This window comes from Palaemon carinicauda, chromosome 1 (assembly GCF_036898095.1).
Source record: "Palaemon carinicauda isolate YSFRI2023 chromosome 1, ASM3689809v2, whole genome shotgun sequence".
NCBI lineage: Eukaryota > Metazoa > Arthropoda > Malacostraca > Decapoda > Palaemonidae > Palaemon > Palaemon carinicauda.
The window spans coordinates 145,593,124-145,614,453 of NC_090725.1; the positions used below are offsets into that span (position 1 = coordinate 145,593,124).

The following is a 21,330-nucleotide window of genomic DNA, read 5'->3' on the forward strand; positions in this document are numbered from 1 at the left end:
GGCGCGATAGGTGAAAATCCGCGAAGTAGTGACAGCATATTTACCTATTTATTTAACATGTATATTCGGACTTTTAAAACCTTCCCTTGTACGTAGTACTGTTAACAAACCACCCTTTACACCCTGTAATGTACAGAACACTTAATGCATGTACTACAGCACCCTAAACTAAAACAGGCACAAATATTAAAGGCGATTTTATATCATGTGTTTCCTAAACACCTAAAAAGCACGATAAAAAATGGCAACCAATGTTTTGTTTACGTTCATCTCTGATCATAATGAAGAAACAAACTCATTTAGTGTACACATATATGTACGTATGGTTAGTTTTTGCATCGATTATATTGATTATACAGTACTGTATGTTGATTTTTTTATTACCAATGTTTTAGTTTACGTATTTTTCTTAGGACTTCCAAATGAAATCTTTTTCTTTATGACGCCGCCTGAAACGACGGCGTGTACGCTCAGTAAACAACCACGCTCAGAACAAACAAGGCATTTAACACGCATGATGATAGTGATAAATAATGATACAGTACATACAGTATTTACAGTACAAAGCATTTACAAAATATGTTACCTTACAAATATAAATTATACAGTACTTGTACGTAGCAAAGCAGGAAAACAATTTGAGAGAGAGAGAGAGAGAGAGAGAGAGAGAGAGAGAGAGAGAGAGAGAGAGAGAGAGAGAGAGAGAGAGAGAGAGAGAGATTGTTTTACTGTACGTACGTAAATGTAAATTTTAAACAAAAAAAATATGATAGGTTACAACATGTAGACTTTTAAAACCTTCCCTTTAACTTAATGCATACAGTACGTACAGTACTAAACTATAAAACAGGTTAAAGTAAAAAATAAAGATTGTTACTGTACTCACCACGAAAGAAGTTCCAGAAAAACTTGAATGACGATGGCGATGAATTTGCTGCACAGTAGAAATGATGATGATGAAGCTGATGATGTGTTCTACTGTGCAGTCAATGATAGTATTTTACGTCTCTTCAGACGGAGGTGTCTTTTCCTGGGACACCTCTTCAACTTCTTCAATTTCTTCCGAAGGCGTACTAGCAGGAGGAACTGGCTCTTTTTTGCGAGGCTGAAAAAACATTGTGATCGGAAGTTGTTGCCGCTGCTTCTTTTTTCGATCCAAGAGCATCCTGTAGGGAGTCGTGATGTCATCGACCTTGTTGCAGAATTGCATCGCGCGAACCATATCCTCGTCCCACTCTTGCAACATTTCTTTCGCCTCCTTCATATGGTTGCAGAACTTGGCGAGCCGTTCTAATGTTAAGCCCGTTTCTTCTACATTTTCTTGGGTCTCTTCCTGGGTACCCTCACTCTCTTCCTCACTTGCCGATTTCGTCAGGTCTTCGAGATCTGCGTCAGTTAGGGGCTGGGAATGGCAGTCCAACAACTCGTCGACGTCTTCAGTCGTCATGTCGCCAAACCCGTCACCCCCAATTATGGCAGCCAACTGCACAGATTTCCGTATTGCAGAGTGTTGGATTTCCGACGGAGTAAATCCCTTGTCGTCGTAAACAATATCGGGCCACAGCTTCTTCCAGCTCGCATTTACAGTTGCAGGTTTCATCTCTTGAAGTGCCTTTTGAATATTCTGCAGGCACGTGGCTATGGTGTACTGCCGCCAGTACGCCTTCAAGTTGAAGTCTTCATCCTCGTCATCTTGGGCAGCATCCACACACGCAACGAGGTCCGCCAAGGTATTCTTCGTGTAGAGGGCCTTGAACGCCCTGATAACCCCCTGGTCCATTGGTTGAATTAATGACGTGGTGTTGGGTGGCAGGAACTCAACCTGAACGCCCTCACGCGACAGGTCAGTTGCGTGTCCACCAGCGTTATCCATAAGGAGAAGGATCTTGAATGGCAAGCCCTTCTCTAAGAGATATTCATGGACTTGCGGGATGAAACACTGGTGGAACCAGTTGGAGGTCAGCATCTTCGTAATCCATGCCTTTTGATTATGCATCCAGTACACGGGAAGGAGATTCTTATTTTTGTTTTTCAAAGCGCGAGGATTTTTCGACTTATAAATAAGCCCCGGCTTTAACAAAAATCCAGCAGCATTGCCACACATCACGAGGGTAACGCGATCCTTGAATGCCTTAAAGCCAGAGGCTTTGGCTTCCTCTTTGAACAGGAAAGTTCGCGACGGCATTCTCTTCCAAAACAAGCCGGTTTCATCCATATTAAACACTTGTTCCGGCTTGTATCCACCTTCAGCGATAATGTTCTTGAAAGTCTGGTTCACGTAAGTTTCAGCAGCGGCAGTGTCAGCGGAAGCAGACTCCCCATGCAGGGAAACGCTTTTCAGGGCGAAGCGTTTCTGAAACTTCGCGAACCATCCTTTGCTGGCGGAAAAACGTTGTTTCTGACGCTGGGAATCAGTGGAGGTCCCTGGTTGAGGATCATCTACATCATCATCTTCTTCAGCATGGTCGCCATCGTCGTCATGAGGTTCCTTTGCCGCAAAATTCTCATACAAGCTCAAAGCCTTTGTTCGGATGGTGTTCGTATCCAACGCTATGTTCTTCTTCCGACAGTCGGCAATCCACACAGCTAAAGCACCTTCCATGCGTACGATCGTTTTATTACGCGTTGTAACGACTCGCTTCGCTGATCTGCTAAAGGTGATTGCAGCAGTCTTTCTAATGTTCGCCTCGTCCTTCCTGATGTAGCGAACGGTGGATTCGTTGATGCCAAAATGGCGGCCGGCGGCCGCGTAACTTCTACCATCTTTTAACATGTCGAGAAGCGTAACCTTCTCAGCTATCGTCATCATTCTTCGGTGGCGTTTAGGCTCACTACCAGCCTTACTAGAAGCAGAACGCTTGGGAGCCATTGTAACAGAAAGTTCAACAAAAAGTTCAACTTAAAACAGTCGCACACAGCACAGATTCAACTTCACAAACTTAAGAACGTCTACTCAGCAATACGCGGAAAGAGAAAGTGAACGATGCAGTCCCGCGAGAACTCTGATGCTGCGGGTTGGAGATGCGGGCCAAACACCAATCACAGGCTAGATAACAAAACTTGAGTTTTGATTCGTCATCTATCAGCGCTTGAACCAATCACAACCCGTCTTATACAGTACTATGGTGCGTTGATTACTCATAGAAGATGTCCCGCGCACACTGAACGTACGTAGATTAAGTACAATACCGTAATAATAATAAATAATGATAATAATACTGTACAGTAATAATAATAATAATAATGATTAATAATAATAACAATAATAATTTTATTAACAACAACAACAATAATAATAATAATAACAATAATAATAAAAATTTACGTACGTACGCTATTTTACGCCTCTCTCTCTCTCTCTCTCTCTCTCTCTTTCTCTCTCTCTCTCTCGTACGCTTACAGTACTTATTCGAAATGTGATTTTTGCAACAAAGAATATTATTGGATGCAGTACTGTACTACGTACGTATACATACAAAAGATTCATGGAAAAGAAGCACATCCATTACAGTACACACCATTCTAATATGGTATGACTGCATCTGATTTGCGTTTCATGTTCGATTTAATTTTACTACGTACTGAATTATCGTATGATCACATTCTCTTTTCGTGTTTTATTTCTTTCTGTGCTGAATTATATATCATATATAATGCAATGAACAATCAGTAAGAGCAGATATTACTATAATTACAGTATTAATGGAATTACAGGTAACAAAATATCGTATTTGGTTATCTTCAGATTTCGCGGTATTTTCGAATTTTCCGGAAAATCCGCGATATGTATATATATATGGGTTATGGGAAAACCCCGCGAAGTGGTGAATCCGCGATTGTCGAACCGCGAAGTAGCGAGGGTTCACTGTACTTATATTTAGAGAAAGGTGCATTTTACTTTCATAATCTCATTTTGTTTAACAAAATCTTTCCATCCAATGCTTATCTTTTTTGTCTCATTTCCTTGGGAAACATAAGTATGCATATTCATTAACTATCTCCAGAGGTTCTTCCATAACCCTTATTTGTTGTCTCTGCATTATCATTGAACAATATCTTAGTTGTACGCACATTCATCTTCAGTCCAACATTTCTGCTTTCTCTATTCAAATCTTTTATCATCTTTTGTAATTCCTCCCATTATTCACTAAATACAGTAGATCTATGTCATCTGCAAATATCAAGTTGTTAAGGTATTCCCCGTTAATATTAATTCCAGTACTTCCCCAATCTAAATTTTTAAAAACTTCTAGACACGCTGCCGCTAATCTAGGAGAGACAGGGTCTCCCTGTCTAACTCCTTTCTCAATTTAAATCTTCTCACTATCTTTATGTAATTTTAGTATTGCTGTGCTTCCCGTATAAATATCTTCAAGTGTTCTAACATAAGTTTCATCTATTCCTTGTCTTTGAAAGGCTTTAATTACTGCAGAAATTTTGACATAATCAAAACCTTTCTCATAGTCTTTAAATGACGTACATAGTGGGTTGTCATACTCTGTTGAATTTTTCATTACCTGTTAATTACATGGACATTGTTAGTTGTTGAATACCAGCTTCTAAAGCTTACCTGTTCTCATTGTTGTTTAAAGTCTAGCTGTCTTTCTATTCGGACTAATATGGTCTTTGTAATATATTACTACGAGTAAACATATTGGGCGGTAATTTTTCAAGTTTTTTGTGTCTCCCTTCTTATAGATTAGTATAATGATGAAATTCTTCCAAGCTTTAGGTATAGAACCTTCTTGCAGATAGTTTGGGTAAAGTTCATCGAGATTTTAGGAGTGTGATTTTTTTTGATAAAGACATTATTTTCGGTTTAATACTGCAGTCAATTTCAACCGCCACCTCTCTCTCCCCTGGTATATAAATCTACGTTATATCTAGATATCAATATCATTCGGTTATTTTATGCCTATTCATGATCTGTTGTCCTTTTGTTAAATCAAGCGCTTTTGTTTACTTTCCTGAATTTATTTTGATACAACCTTTTCAAGGAGTTAAGCCATGTGTTCGAATACGTGTCAAGTGACAAAGAAATTTTCGAGGGAGTAGGATCAAGTGTCAGAAAACTCTGATATGGCTGTTTTATTATAAGTTACCTTTTGTTTTGTTTAGTATACGGAGAAAAACTCCTACTTATAAATGTTGAAATTTAATAGGGATTATGATGTAATTTGATTGCTACGAATTTTGTTCAATATCATTTGTAATATTTTTAATGTGAAATGATTGCATGAAATTTCTATAATACTATAGTTGTTCTATAAGTTTATCGGTTCTGAATGTAATATACGTTTCAAATAAAGCTAAGGTTTTAATTTACGAGGCAACTAGTTTGGTGGTCTTTGTCGCTTATTTAAATAAAAAGGACACAGTAAATAGGATAAAAAACGAAATGGAAGGGAAATTTTTCAAAGAAATATAAATCAGACTTTTCTTCGGAGAAATGTCCAATATGAAGAAATTAAAAAGATTTCATGATAAAAAAAGCATGGATTTTACGAAAACCTTCAAACTTGGATAAACAAAAACTAAATTATCAATATTTCCGTTCAATAGTTACAATAAGAGCAATTTAGTACAAGATATGTTGAAGATTGAAATCATCCTCTCTCTCTCTCTCTCTCTCTCTCTCTCTCTCTCTCTCTCTCTCTCTCTCTCTCTCTCCAAGTGTTAAAAATTCATTATGGTATGAGTTTGTTATACATATATTGTGTTTCTGATATGAATCATGTTGGAAGAAGTTGCAATTCGACGAGTCAAGAATTGCTATTGGTTGATGGTTGAACGCAAGGACGCAGGCGCTCTAATAATTACAGATGTAACTCGGAGGTAGCCAGCTGCTGAGGTTTCCTGGGAATGTATAACCCTGTACTAAAATTAATTTTAGAGATTACTGCTGAAATGCTTTATATAATTTATCGGGATACTGTTATTGCGTAATGAATTTTCACATAATGATATTCAATTATAAGGGGAAATGGTTTCGGCTTTGGTCTTTTTTCCGACAACCCCTCCCCTTTTTAAATTTTCAGATGGAAAGACACTCTACCGGAATTGATGTGGTCCTCATTGTATATTGGTATAATTGTCCCAGATGTAATTTGGGAACTTATGCCGGTTGCTCCGCCCGACTCTAATGGTATGCATTGACTCCCATAGAACTTTAGGTGCCAGTCATCCAACTGGATCTCCATTGAATAAAAAGGAAGTATCCAACTCCCATAAACACGCTTATGCATGCAAACAACCTTTTGATTATTGAAATTTCAAAATTGTAGCTCTATTACTTAATAGCTATTCTTTGCCTTCCTTTGAGTAACTTTTCATTAAGCCACTATCCCCAACTCGAAAACACTCAACTATCTCTGATGCTTTTCATATTGCCTGATTAATCTTTGCAACATAATCTTTTAAATACTATGTAAACAATCTGACCTTGAATCCTCGCAAAATGTTTATTTTTTTTTTAGTCTAGGATTTTACCTTGCTCAGTAGGTTACTTGTTTGTGTTGATTTTTGCTTTTGAATGATTGTGTTATGTGAATTCATTTATTACATTCAGGTTATTTCATGTATATTTCTTTTATTACCGTATCCGTAGTCTTTTGTGTGATTATGTGTGATTTTTTTTACAGTAAATTTACATTTGAGAAACACGTTAGGTCCGTCTCTTCTTCAAGTGCACACACTATTGGCATAATGGGAATATCTTTTAAGATTTTAGGTAATCAATCTATTCTGAAGAAGTTTTAATTCTTCATTCTACCTTGTTTCGAGTATTGTTCTCCTGTGTGGTCTTCAACTGCTGAATCTAATCTTGATTTGTTGGACAGGAACTTACGGTCTATTCTATTTCTTATTCATGGTCTAGATACTAATCTCTGGCACCATCGTTCAGTTAGTTCACTATGCATGGTGCATAAGATTTATTCTAATTCTGACAATCCTTTGCAATCAGATCTTCCCGGACAGTACCATTCTGATCTTAATACTAGGTATGCAGTTAATTCTAAGTCATGCCTTCTCCATCATGAGGCTTGATATTATACAGTATTCTAGAAGTTTTATTCCAGCTGTGACCGAATTGTGGAGTGATCTTCCTGACTGTGTAGTTGACTCAGTGGAACTTCAAAAGTTCAAACTTGCAGCAATATAGTTTATATAAGAAAGATCTGTTTTAATGTTGTTACTCTTCGTATTTCTCTTTTATTTAAGTTCTTCGTTACTTCTCTTGCAGTTTATTTATTTCCTTATTTCCTTTCCTCATTGGGCTATATTTTTCCTTATAAGGCCCTTTGACATATATCATCCTGCTTTTCTAACTAGAGTTGTAGCATAGCTAGCAACAACAACAACAACAATAATAATAATAATAATAATAATAATAATAATAATGATTCTTGCATCATAGATAATCAAATTTCAAAGGTTTATCATTAGTGTGTTATCTGGTTAACATTAATGTATTATCCCTGATGAGGGGAAAGTTGGTTTCAAGAAAGCTTGGTTGATCGTAATGATTATAGTTCAAAATGTTGAAGTGGCAGTTTTCAATCGCATTTCTAATATATATATATATATATATATATATATATATATATATATGTACATATATATATATATATATATATATATATATATATATATATATATATATATGTACATATATATATATATATATATATATATATATATATATATATATATATATATATTATACTATACACACATGCGCATATATATATATATATACATACATACATATATATATATATATATATATATATATATATATATATATATATATATATATATATATATACAAGTGTATATGCAGTATATTGTTCTTTCTTGTCCAAGAAATTACAGTTGGGATTTTGATATTACTAAATTGCTATCAATATTGGAATGATCATGAATACGGCAAATATTTTTCGGTTATATTTTCATTATCTATATTTTCCCTCACCATATTTTAGTTATACTTTATCTAGAAACATTCCTATTTATTATGTGTAATTGATGGGTATTATATATCATATTCATTTAGTTCAAGTATTCGGCACCGAAATAATGAAGTTCTGAAATTTATCGGTTATTAAAAGATCAGCATTGGTTAGATTTATAGACTCACTCATGATTTCGTAAAGCTTTCACAACCTGGGATGTCATTTATTTTGATAGTAGTTTAGATACTGGTAGAAACTGGCCATAACGACCTAATTTTGGGAAGGACGGGTTTCTCAAACAGGTCTCGATACAGGATATACTGGCACCAGCTTAACAAAAAATGTGTAAGGTTTTTTTTCTTATAAACCGGTAGACGATAGGCCTAAACATCTATCTGTAGGCCCAAGGTCTGCGAAAGTGTCATTAATCATAGCAGTCCTACATCTGTAACTATTCAGAAACCCTTCATAGCACCAGATACCTAGCTCTCGCTTCACAAATGACAAATCAGAAATGCTGCAATGGAAAGGCTCTAAATGCAGGTGCACCACCCTTGAAGGGCAGGAAATAGAAAGGAAATAATGATGCTAACCAAGCCAAACCGAGAACTCAATTTATCATTACACACCCAAACGTATGGTAGGCATAGGATGACCCCATTTTTAAATGAGTAGACGGCCAAGACACCAAGGTTATCTCTCACTCCGTTTGGACACCCTGACCAACCGTCAAGATTCCAAGAAAGCCAAATGATACCCTGCTCGTAATTAGTTATGCTGAGTTTGATCTCTCTCTCTCTCTCTCTCTCTCTCTCTCTCTCTCTCTCTCTCTCTCTCTCTCTCTCTCTGATAATTTGCTTGGTCTTGTTTTGCTTGGACCAGTTTTATTCACTCTAGTATTAGGTATTTATGTATTTTCCTATTTCCTTCTCTTAAAGTTTAGTATGCGTTTAGGGCTCAGATTGTTTTTGTAGTTTTTTAGTAATATATCTTAATTGTCTTCAGACTTTCCATACCGCATTCGTAGTTTTCAGTTGTTTTATTCATGCTGAGGTATAAATCAGGATTTTTTTTTATTGTAGAATAATATAAAGTGGCTTTTTGGGTCATTGTCGTCTTTACAAATATTTTTATCAATTCTGTCATTCTTAGTGATAAAGAATATGGCGCAGAATTGTGAATAGTGAAATCATTAGCATTGGCGTAAAAGAACTTGGTGGAGTTTGTAGAGTGTGATTAACAGTTGTATGATTCCCAAGGATGAGAAAAAGATACCATTAGAGCCTGGTGATGGAATAAGGAAAAGAGCCTCGATCAAAGCTAAGAGACTTACACTTCGTAAGTAAATTGATTGGTAACGTCTCTGCCTGGTGTTTGCCAGTCGGGGGTTCGAGTCCCGCTCAGACTCGTTAGTGCCATTAGTGTCTACAACCTTACCATCCTTGTGAGCTAAGTTTGGGGGGTTTGGGGGAGCCTATAGGTTTATCTGCTGAGTCATCAGCAGCCACCACCTGGTCCTAGCTTGGGTGGAGAGGAGGCTTGGGCGCTAATCATATAGTATATGACCAGTCTCTAGGGTATTGTCCTGATTGCTAGGGCAGTGTCACTGTCCCTTGCCTCTGCCATTCATGAGCAACCTTTAAACCTTTAAGTGCGACGCTCTCTAGTGTGGGGTCACCTCGTCTAACGGTGTTTCCAAAGGGTAATCCTTTTGGTAACCAAAATTTTTTAGGGTGTATATTTAAAGCTATTTACGTGATACTGACACGAAACATTCTTCTCGTAGAAATATTGCGTTAAAAAAGGCAATAGTCGAACTGTCCTAATGAAAAGCTGTAAATTTTATTTCCTCATGAAAGTATTTTGTACTTTACACAATAATGTTATTTAAAACGAAATATTTTCACTCTTATGAATGGCTAAAAGTTTGATTACGTAAGATGCGTGTACGAAGAGCAATTGTAGCCTTGAATGATTTTTTTATTCAGTCATTTATAATAACTTACCGAAAAAAATAATAATAATTTGCCAACTAAATGTTCTGGTTCTTTCTTAAATATAAAATAAGATTAATAGTTTTAATCTTAGCCATCTGGCCAAACTTTCACTAATATCTTTTGGGTTAAGATTTGCTTTCGGTGTTATGAAGGTTATTACTGTTAGAATGCCAGCATCTGTTCTCTTGCTCAATCTCTCGAAACGTTTTTGGGGGGTTTAAAATGAAGGACATTCGTCTTTCACGTTTTTAAGTTGGTGCAATTGTGTTTGTCATTTCATTTAATTGCTGGTACCGATGCAGTATTCTTGAAGAGATCACCCCCCCCCCCCACTATGTAGGAGAGCAATGATCTAGGCCTCTGGATTATTGAAAGAGTTTCTTCCTCCCCAGGCTAAGGCATTTTTCTGCGTTTATGCTTGTATTTGTGTTTTCTTGTCTTCCCAAATGTTTCAAGGCTGATTCAATGCTATTTTGTGTTCTTTTAACGTTTTCTAAAGAATTGATAATTGCCGTTCCAGAAGTTTCTAGTTTCTAGCCGCTAATTTGCATATTTAATCATTAGAATAATTAAATTGAAAAAATATGCACAAATGAATTAGTTATATATTAAGGTAAAGATAAAAGTATAATTGCTGGTACCATCTCAAGATAGAGAAAAATTCTAAACGCAATGAAAGTACAGTATGTGATAAGAAACATTCATATTATTTTGTAAATGCAAGCTTAAACATCGGTCTACTAAACCGAAGTGAACGATCTTTCACTTATTAATTTGCCGACAATAACGAAAAGAAGATTGCAAATGTGAAATTAATGATTTTGTTCTGGGTTGATGATGGTCAGAGTTTACGCTTTTCTCTACTAGAAAATGGATGAATATTCACAATTTTATCGAGGGAGGCTTCAAAAGTTATGATTTTCTTATTTGTTGTTAAGTTTATGGGGAATGTTTAGGCATTTTCTTGGGTAAACTGTACTTGCTCATATAGTGGTTACTTCACGCTTTTTGTATTATCGTCCTTGTACATTTTCCTGTATTTATGTTAATTTGTATTTTTTGAAAGATCAGCAATCAACTTTTCTGTATTAAATCAAAGCAGTTCCCTATTATTGATTCAGATTGGGTGCTGGTCAATACTATTGCAAAGGACATAAAAGCAACAAAATTATCCATCGACCATACTTGTTATTTACAATATTCATGATCGCCACTAACATTCACCAATGTAACGTAAATGGAAAAATCAGATATGGAACAGAGAGAGAGAGAGAGAGAGAGAGAGAGAGAGAGAGAGAGAGAGAGAGAGAGAGAGATTCGACTATGTTGTCATAGGCTCTGCGACAACATAGTTGATCACGTCTCAACAGTACCTAAGCCTAAAATGAAGTCGACCGGCGCGCAGATTATAATCTAAAGGTCGCCGTCAATAACGTCAGCCAAGCCATGTCAAAGCTTGTATCCAAGGTCCTTTAAATATTCATATACTCATCGGGTAGACAATACTCGTGGACATCGTTCGTGTGTCCAAGATCCACGTACTATATTTTCCATAGATATTGTTTTCATTATTCAGTTGATGTTCCTACGAAAAGGCCTAACAACTGTTCTGGTTTTGTATGCTGAAATACAAAAATTAAAACCAAACGTTATGACATGAAGCATTTCATTTTTCAAAAGGTGATCATTTTCGAGTACTCTGGAAACAAGCATGATCAGAGGAAATTTGGAAATGCTGTTATTTGTTCTGCTCATCTTACGAACAGTGATTTCATTGATGGGATGGAGTTTCGTTTGCTGCAAATAGAAAGTTCGAAAAGTAAGTGAATTTTGAAAAACCACGCTGTGCCTTCTATTTTCCTGCATGTGGGAAGGTTTTATTATTAATATTATTATTATCATCATCATCATCATTATTATTATTATTATTATTATTATTATTATTATTATTATTTGCTAAGCTACAACCCTAGTTGGAAAAGTTGGAAGCTATAAGCCCAAGGGCTCGAACAGGGAAAATAGCCCAGTAAGAAAAGGAAATAAGGAAACAAACTTCAAGAGATGTTTAAGAATAACAACAAATAGCCACTGAACTATCATTACAGATTGTGTATAAAATAGGCCAGACTATTCGGTGTATGTGTAGGCAAAGGAAAAACTAGCCGTAACCAGAGCGAGGGATCCAATGTAGTACTGTCTGCCTGTAATACTATTCTGCACTGCTTTGCTATGAAAACAAATATTGATAAATTGATGAAGAATGAATTCAAATTCATTATTATCATTTTATGTGATAATTGTTAAGCGATTGCTTAACACATTACGTACATGAATAAAAAAAAATGCTTGGTAGAGAATGGAGATTATAGTTGATTCCACTGTTTATTTCTGGAACAACCCAAGATGACTGACACATTATTCGATGAGAGAAATAAGAGAGGAGACAAGAGAGATGTGAAGACTGTGAAGGATCTTTCTAGTTTTACTTTTGGAGTAGCGATGTTACTTAGAATGTGATACTAGCAGAAGAGTAAGCATGAATGCCACTACACAAGATTTCAGATTCCTAACGACAAACATGCTCAATGTTAGATAAATATGAATATCCTCCATGATATAAAAAAAAATAAATAAATAAAAGTTAATATCTTCGCTTAGATTCTCGAAAGATTATAATGATGTTGTGTACACTAGTTTTAGAAGCATTGGAAGTGGTTACTAGTAGGAGTCAGATCTTAATGAATAAAGCAAAAATGTTGAGAAATAGGACAGATAGTAATATTACTGCGGTACTTACACTTCGTAGCAAAAGCCCAAAATGGTATGATTTTCTCGGGGACGTGAAAAAGGTTTCCACTACCATGCAATGCTGTACGAAATGAACGCACACAAAATTCCAATGTGAACTAGGAATACTATCATCAATGTTGGCTTTGAAAAAGTCGAATTCTGAAACTTAGCGAAAAAGAGAGACATTAAATTTATTTTTATTTGGTGAGATGAGCATTGTGAGTGAATAGAGTTATTACTCGAGCACTGGCAGATTATATAAAAAACACATGAGAGTGCAAGTGGTAATGCTGAGGGGTCTATTAGGTACAGTATATGGAAACAAACCATATACTCTGATGTTGACGAATAATGCATGAAAAAGTGATTGATTTGATAAAGGAAGTGGAATATGGAGGCTATTCGGTGGTGATAATAGTTCACGACTTAAGGCCTGCAATCTTAGGGTGTTTTAATAAAAATCGGCATTGACCCTTTACGTAATAAGAGTATATCCAAAATCTATGGACAGACAGACAAATATTGTAGATTCTGACTTGAACACCATCCTTTTTGACGTTTCTGTCGGGGATTAGTGGCAAGTGCACGAAAAGCATTTCAAATGGGTCCTTAATACCCTGCAGTAACTGCCAACACTTTTTAGCCTAATACTAACTTTACCTCCGTTCGGGTTTGTTTTCTTCCATCTTGCTGTGGAACAAGGCTAAAAAGTGTCTGGTCAAATGGTACAAATTTCATAAATTAAACAAACACCATTCTACTCTCCAGCTCCAACAGCCATTCGTTCTTTGTTGGATTGCGTGGGGAAGGAATGTTCACGTGTATCGACACTGCCTAGTTAGTAGGAGTAACAACAGTAGTAATATAGTGGGGTAACACATGCTTCTTCATTAATTTTATAGTTGTTGATATTGGAATTATATGGGGTTTGGATTATCTCCTTTATAACAGCCCCTTCCTAACTCTTAGTTTTATTAATAACTAAACTGTTTTATTTTCTATATATAGTGTAAAAACGTTTTTTTTTAATTCTTTGGTGGAAATATTTTCATCGACACAGTACCTTCGTTCTTGAAGTCTTCAGCTATCGTCTCCGTTCTCTTTATTTTTTCCGTTCCTTACCACAAAGGTGACTGGTTTTCATTTTATTTTTTATTTTTATGAGTAATAATAATACGTTGGCATGAAAGGTTTAAAGTGGTGATTTTTGTGCTGTACCTTCACACAATTTATATAAAAGATTCATTCGTATTTACAGATCACCATTTTCCTGCATTATTTACAATATATATATATATATATATATATATATATATATATATATATATATATATATATATAATATATATATATATATATATATATATATATATATATATATATATATATATATATATTCTTAAAAAGCTGGTCTAGCACAAGAGTAAATATTCTATTCATATATTTCATTTGTCCATTTAAGTGATATATAGCCAGCTCGTAAGGTGAGTTTCACTCTCGTAGGTTTAAGTAAAGGTATGTAAATTACATAAAACTTTCGTCATTCATTTAATTGTATTTTCATTCAATTCAGTATATATAAATTTACGTTATTTGTAAGAATTAAGTTTTTATTTCACTTGGTTTTGTTACAAAGTCTTATGTAAACTTTAGGTATGCTGTATGACACACACGAGGTATAAGTACGAGGGATTACATCATTTTTATATTTCCATGTGGTTAGAAAGTAAAGGAAAATTCTCGAATTAGATTTACCCATTGTTATGAGAGGAAGGTGGATGGAGTTATCTGAGAGAAAGTTGCCTCACAAGCAATGTTAGTACCCCCTTCTTCAAATTATTATGTTGGCAATCTTACGTCGCTAAAGCCATGCTACGAGGATGATCTACTAGAAATTTATAGACGAATTAAGTCAATATATATTCGACCCTAGGAATGCATAAGCAGCAGAAGAGACCCAGCCTATCCCTTTGAAAGATCCAATGTTCTCCTGCCCTCTCTCCTCTGAAGTGTGTGTCCTCTCAAACGTAAAAAATGATTTTTATCCAACATATATTGTGTATAGTGTTGTTCAAATGTTGGTGAAATTATTGGATGTTAATTCAAGAGTAGTGTGTTAATATAAGTACATTTTAACATAATTTTTTGTAACTTGCCTGAGATTTAGGTTAAACAGTGAAGTGCATTAAGAATTTTGCTTAACCGTTCTGTAACCTTGTGTAAACCAAAAGACGTAAGTGTAACAGTTACATATATGTAAATTTCATTATTGCATGCTCATTAGAGTGTTAAAGTGTTAACTCTTTTCCTTAATTGTTAAAATTAAATATTTTCATAAATTAATTTCCAGTGAGACAAGTGATTGTATAATTTATATCAAAGTTTCTTTCCTTTGTCTTAGTCTAAGGTTTGGTTCAGATTTAATATTTCGAATGATTGAATTTTGGTTTTAATTCTTTTGAATTATTGTTAACTTTTTATAGAATATATTTATTTTTTTAAAGTGTGTATTACTTTGAACACCAATATCTTTTCTCGGTGCTTTGCTCGTATTCCCTGACTAAGAACCGAAGTAAGAGGTTGGTTTTTTTAATAGTTTACGTAAATAATCACTCAGTTTTGTTTTGAGTGTAACGTAAGAGACGTTTGGATATTCAGTGTTCATATATATTACCGTCTGGGAGTTTACGTAATTCTCCAGTCGTAATAATATATATATATATATATATATATATATATATATATATATATATATATATATATATACTGTATATATATTAGGTTTGATTCTCGAAAATTTATTTGGTCAGTTCTGTTGATCCCTATTGTGTTTATGTTGACTCAACATTCGTATGGTATTTCCATAAATGAAAGTGGGTAACATCCCTGACTGGTGAACACCTGTCGTAAGTTTCTTTGGTCACTGCAACCTCACCATCCTTGTGAGCTAAATATGGGGGGTTTTGGGGAGTCTATAGGTTTATCTGCTGAGTAATCAGCAGACATTACCTGGCCCTCCTTGATCCTAGCTTGGGTGGAGTAAGGGCTTGGGCGCTGATCATATATACAGTATATATATGGTCAGTCTCTAGGGCATTGTCCTGTTTGATAGGGCAATGTCACTGTCCCTTACCTCTGCCATTCATGAGCGGCCTTTAAACCTTTAATAGATTCTCTTCTTTGCTTCAACAGACTATGACGCTTTTCGCTTCGAAATCCTCGCTAAGTTCCTGCCACTTCCTTTAGTTCATTTACTTAATACTATTTTTTTTTCCACCAGCAACTATCACATCCATTTTCAAAATGCTATTTTGAATCAGCCTTTTCTATCCTTCTCTAAAACTTAATAACATTCTGTCTTCATGACATCCATTTATATTCATAATCATACTGCTGCTAATTACGTCACTTTCACTCACAGAGGAAATTGTTCCTTGTCTCATAATATATATATATATTTTTTATTATTATAACATAAAACATCAAAAGCTCCACATAGGACTAAAAAGTCTTATTCTCCGTTTTTTCTATTCCAGATGTTTACTTGTATCTGAATTCAGTATTCAACTTTCCACAAATTTACTATCGTTTCCAGAGGCCGTGTAATAGTGTTTTTCCCAAATATCTAACAAATTGGCTTATGAATTTCCATGAAACTACTGCAGTGAATGTTTCAAACATTGGCCTAATTTTTGGTAGTACAATGAATTGACAGATGTGCTTAATTAACCCGTTTACTCTTAGAAAAAAAAGAGGAACTTCTTCCCTTCCTTCAGAGCGTTTCGAAGAAGTGTTACTTAATCACGCAACTGTGACGCAGAGGTTCCCCCAACCCTCCTTCGGTGTTTACACCTATGGCTATACTAGTACTCCCCCCCCCCTTCCTTCTTGCCTTCTTTCCTTCTTTCCCATTGTTATTAGGCTACCGAGTAAATCCCTGTTAGGAAAGACTGTACTGCATATATAAAATGAGCCTGAAGAGCAATAAAATGTTTTATGGTGGTAGATAATGATTAGATGGTTAACACAAATTATCAAACATAATAGAAGAGGTTTAAAACAGGGGTGTGGAATCGCACTGAGAGATATTCTACTCGGACTCCTACAAATTTTAGATTTACGACTAAAATTTAAATAAAATAAAAAAATAAAATAAAAACATTAGTAGAAATAGAAAAAAAATTTACTTGAGAGTGATGATGAGTTAAATGTATAAGTGTCTATTTTTTTTTTTTCATCCCTCATAAATCTATGGTTTCCAGAAATTGGTGATAACATTATTTTGGAAAAGCAAAGCTAATGAATACTTTGATACGAGTATATCAGCTTGGCATGTAGACAATGTCAATGGATTTCTCAAAGGAAGGTTGATTGGTTCATTAATTGAAGTCTGGTATAATTCCAGTGACAAAGTCGCAATGATATTTGTCACATACCTTTTAAGTAACAAAAACAGGTACTGGTAATTATAACGTAAATAATTATATAAAACTATAGGTTGAAATATAATAAATCTTATGTATGATTTCAAAATTTATTAAATGGCCGATGTCAATGCCCTTATATGAAACATCTTTTAGAAGTCTACCTTCTAAGGAATTCAAGCTACTCTCTCTGGTGAAATTGATATGATAAATTATATCAAACAATGCTCGCTGTCATTTTCTTCCTGGCAATTGATGTATCGAGTAACCTGTGTTGTATGGAAGAATGAGTCCTACGGCTTAACCTAAAGAAAACTATATTTCTATTGCTTTACCAACACTCGCTTGAAGTGCGAAGTGTAGGGTTAGCATGGCTTCTTTCGTCTCCTGTCATAAGTCTCATTCTTGATCTTCAATGTAAGTGAGTGGGTAAGATATAAAAGGTTGGTCTTGTGTTTATGTAAAGTCTAAAGTCACGAATCACATTACCAGGTATGCTAAACTTTTACTGACAAAGAATTTCGTATTGTTTGGGGTAGGTCATATGGCAATTATCTATGGAGTTAAACAGGCGTTTAACAATTCGGGGGATGGGAGGTACAGGGGAAGAAACGTTATAACAACGTCACTGAGGGACGTCATCACTTTTGCGAATGTGTGGGTGGCTAAGACTGGCTTTAGCCTCATTTTCTTAAGTAAAAAAGTTAATGAAACGTAATTGGCAATGCACAGTATTTCCCAAACTTAGGCCATTTTATGAAGCGCTCCCTGCTTTGGTATCATAGAAATCCATCAGTTATTTTAGGAGTTATTTAAAAAAAAAAAACACTATTACACGGCCTCTGGAAACGATAGTAGTAGCGTAATGAATGTAGTTGTTCCCCTCTATCATTACTGTAATGTTGATTTGGTCAAACGGGAAGCGATTTTTAAAAAAGACAAATGTAAAGGAAATATAAAGACTACTACAAAAGAAGAGCTTCTTGTTTTCTTATAATTTGATAAATTTAAAGAAAAAGGACACTTTCTTACCTAATAATATTTATTTTAATGAAAACAACAATGACTAATCTTGGTAAAAGAAAATTTTTATGATTAAGGGTCATGTGCTCTCTCTCTCTCTCTCTCTCTCTCTCTCTCTCTCTCTCTCTCTCTCTATATATATATATATATATATATATATCTCTCTCTCTCTCTCTCTCTCTCTCTCTCTCTCTCTCTCTCTCTCAATGGCATTAATTTTGTAATGAACTTTTTTTATTGTTCTTAATATCTTTTTCTCATCATTACCACAATCCGCCAGTAGCTGGGAAAGGGATATATTTCATGAGGAGGGTAATGGCGATCATGTCATTCACAATTCTTCTCTAATATGTCAGTACACATTATAAAAGTATTGATATTAAGTACAAAATATGTCTTTGCCGTAAATCACTTTCACAATGGTTGTGTGCACTAAGTAATGTTCACTTTATGTATAAACATACTACGGATTTTGAATTTCTAAGTGGGTTCTGCGCCAGCTTCCCTCTACTGTACAGTACTTCAGCATGCATGTGTGCTAGGACCCCACATGTGAAGTCAACGTATCTTTATATAGTTTTCGTTCAGAATTTATGCAAATCTGAATAGGTGTGAGGGATTATGGAAGATCTATTTGTGGGTTACTAATAATGATAATGAAAATAATTTTAACTATACTATTTTTAGCAGTAGGTTGGCCAGGGCACCAACCACCCGTTGAGATACTACCGCTAGAGAGCTATTGGGCCCTACGACTGCCCAAAGAGTACTACATTGGATCCTTCTCTCTGGTCATGGCTCATTTTCCTTTTGTCTACACATACACTGAATAGTCTGGCCTATTCTTTACAGACTCTTCTCTGTCCTCATACACCTGGCGACACTGACATTACCAATCAATTCTTCCTTGCTCAAGGGGTTAACTCCTGCAATGTAATTGTTCAGTGGCTACTTTGCTCTTGGTAAGGGTAGAAGAGACTCTTTAGCTATGGTAAGCAGCTCTTCCAGGAGAAGGACACTCCAAAATCAAACCATTGTTCTCTGGTCTGGGATAGTGCGATAGCCTCTGTACCATGGTATTTCACTGTCTTGGGGTAGAATTCTCTAGCTTGAGGTTACACTCGTTTACACTATTTCTCCTCCTCTTGTTGTTTTTTAAAGTTTTTATAGTTTATATATTTTACTGTTGTTACTGTTCTTAAAATATTTTATCATAATTTGTAAGTATTTTTTTTTGGTAGTTTCCTTATTTCCGTTCCTTGCTAGGCTATTTTTCCTGTTTGAACCCTCCGACTTATAGCATCGTGCTTTTCCAACTAGGGTTGTAGCTTAGCAAGTAATAATATTAATAATGATAAAAGGAGAAGCTTTTCCATAAAAAAAAATCTGACCAGGAGTACGTACAGATTAGAACGCCTTCCTCTACAATGTTTTTTAAGATAGTGACGGTGGGATAAAATGAGTCCTTCGAATAATACATATTTATGAACTATAGTTTCATTAGCGACCGTGATCTTCACAAACCTACAGAACTTGGCAGTGGATTTGTCATTTCCTAGAGTTCAAGGAAATAGCGTAGATACTTTCCCAATCCGTTATGAATTTGAGGTCGCAGGGATGAGGAATGAAGTAGGAAAGTCATGTGATTTTTGTGTGATGTGTCAGGTCCTGAGAGATCATTTGCAAAATATGGAATTTGAATAAAAGAAATCTGTAATTCAGGAATTGCAAGAATGATACCAGTCAGAAAATGCAAAGGAATTCAGAATTTTACAGAATCTTCAGTTCATGATGCCGACGGCATGGGTATCTTACGATTTTGTCAAGGTCACATTGAAGATATAAGAAACTAGAAAGAAAGAAAGAAGAAAGTCATTTTAGAGATTGCCTCTTACAGAGCAAGTCTTTATATTAATGTGGTAAGTGAAGAGGGGGAACAATTTCAGGCTAATATAAGATGAACTCATATTTTGAGAGCTGCAATTAATGGGGATTAGTTATGCCAATTAGCAAAATTAAAGACAACTTAAAATTTGGTAGTAGAAACGACGTATATTCGTAAAGACATGCCTTATTGAGACTTGGGTGTATGCTCGTTTGTATATCAAACCCGCCAAGTTTTTAGACATCCTTGTAGGCACACGTTTGCTTATAATAAACTTTTGTGTGCGCTATAGCACACATGGGAATCATTGTACAAAACGTTTCAAGGAATACCTCTACTAATAGAATAAGAGTTATGTATTTGCGTGCAGTTAAATATATAAAACCTGAATTCAATGGAGGAAAAGAAATAATGATAGATAAATGTGCAGATAGTTTGATAAATAGAGAGAAACAGATGGAGCGAGTGAAGGAGAGTGATAAATTATGGGTATAAGCAGTTAGTTATCTAGTTTGATAAAGCATTGGCAGCAGAGAGAGAAAGTGGATTATATATTATATATCCTCATAATATCTTGATAATGCAATAGTAACCTAAACATAATATATGTAATGAGTGCATTCTAATCACCAATACTTGATGTGTAAGTCATTCTAAAAAAAACTGATTTGCATAACCTGGCTGGTTGGTTGAACACACGTAAAATTGGCTTGTCATGGTTTGCCTTCTGTCTCGGTCCTTTATCTCTCCTTCTCTCCCTTGTGGCCACCTGGTGCACTCACAGCACTTCCAGGTCACAAAACGGACAACTAACGTTCGATTCCCAAACCTCAAGAGGAGCTAGATATGGAAGCTTTCCCTAGAATCGAGTCTCTCTCTCTCTCTCTCTCTCTCTCTCTCTCTCTCTCTCTCTCTCTCTCCTCTCTCTCTCTCTCTCGCGTTAGTAGATGCAGTAAAAAATAAGCTATTTTTGTAACTTGAACGTAGAAAATTAGTTATTTAAATCACATCATTCCAAGGAAAGAGAAAATTGTTACCCATTTTGTTTTTTCAACTGATTATTGATGTGAAGATTTGCGTATTATTATTATTATTATTATTATTATTATTATTATTATTATTATTATTATTATTATTATTATTATTATTATTGATTTAGATAACCTTTTGACATTATTCTTTTGTTACGTTAACACTAATTTCTGGTTGTGAAGTTTCTGGCAGCCGATCAGGTACTCTCTCAATTGCCATCACAA

At 35.2% G+C, this 21,330-nt stretch overlaps 1 protein-coding gene across 1 annotated transcript in view; it reads left to right on the forward strand.

The window, feature by feature from the left end:
- LOC137652414 (uncharacterized) overlaps positions 1 to 21,330 on the forward strand; it is a 605,768-nt gene that overhangs the window by 44,782 nt on the left and 539,656 nt on the right. The window lies entirely within an intron of this gene.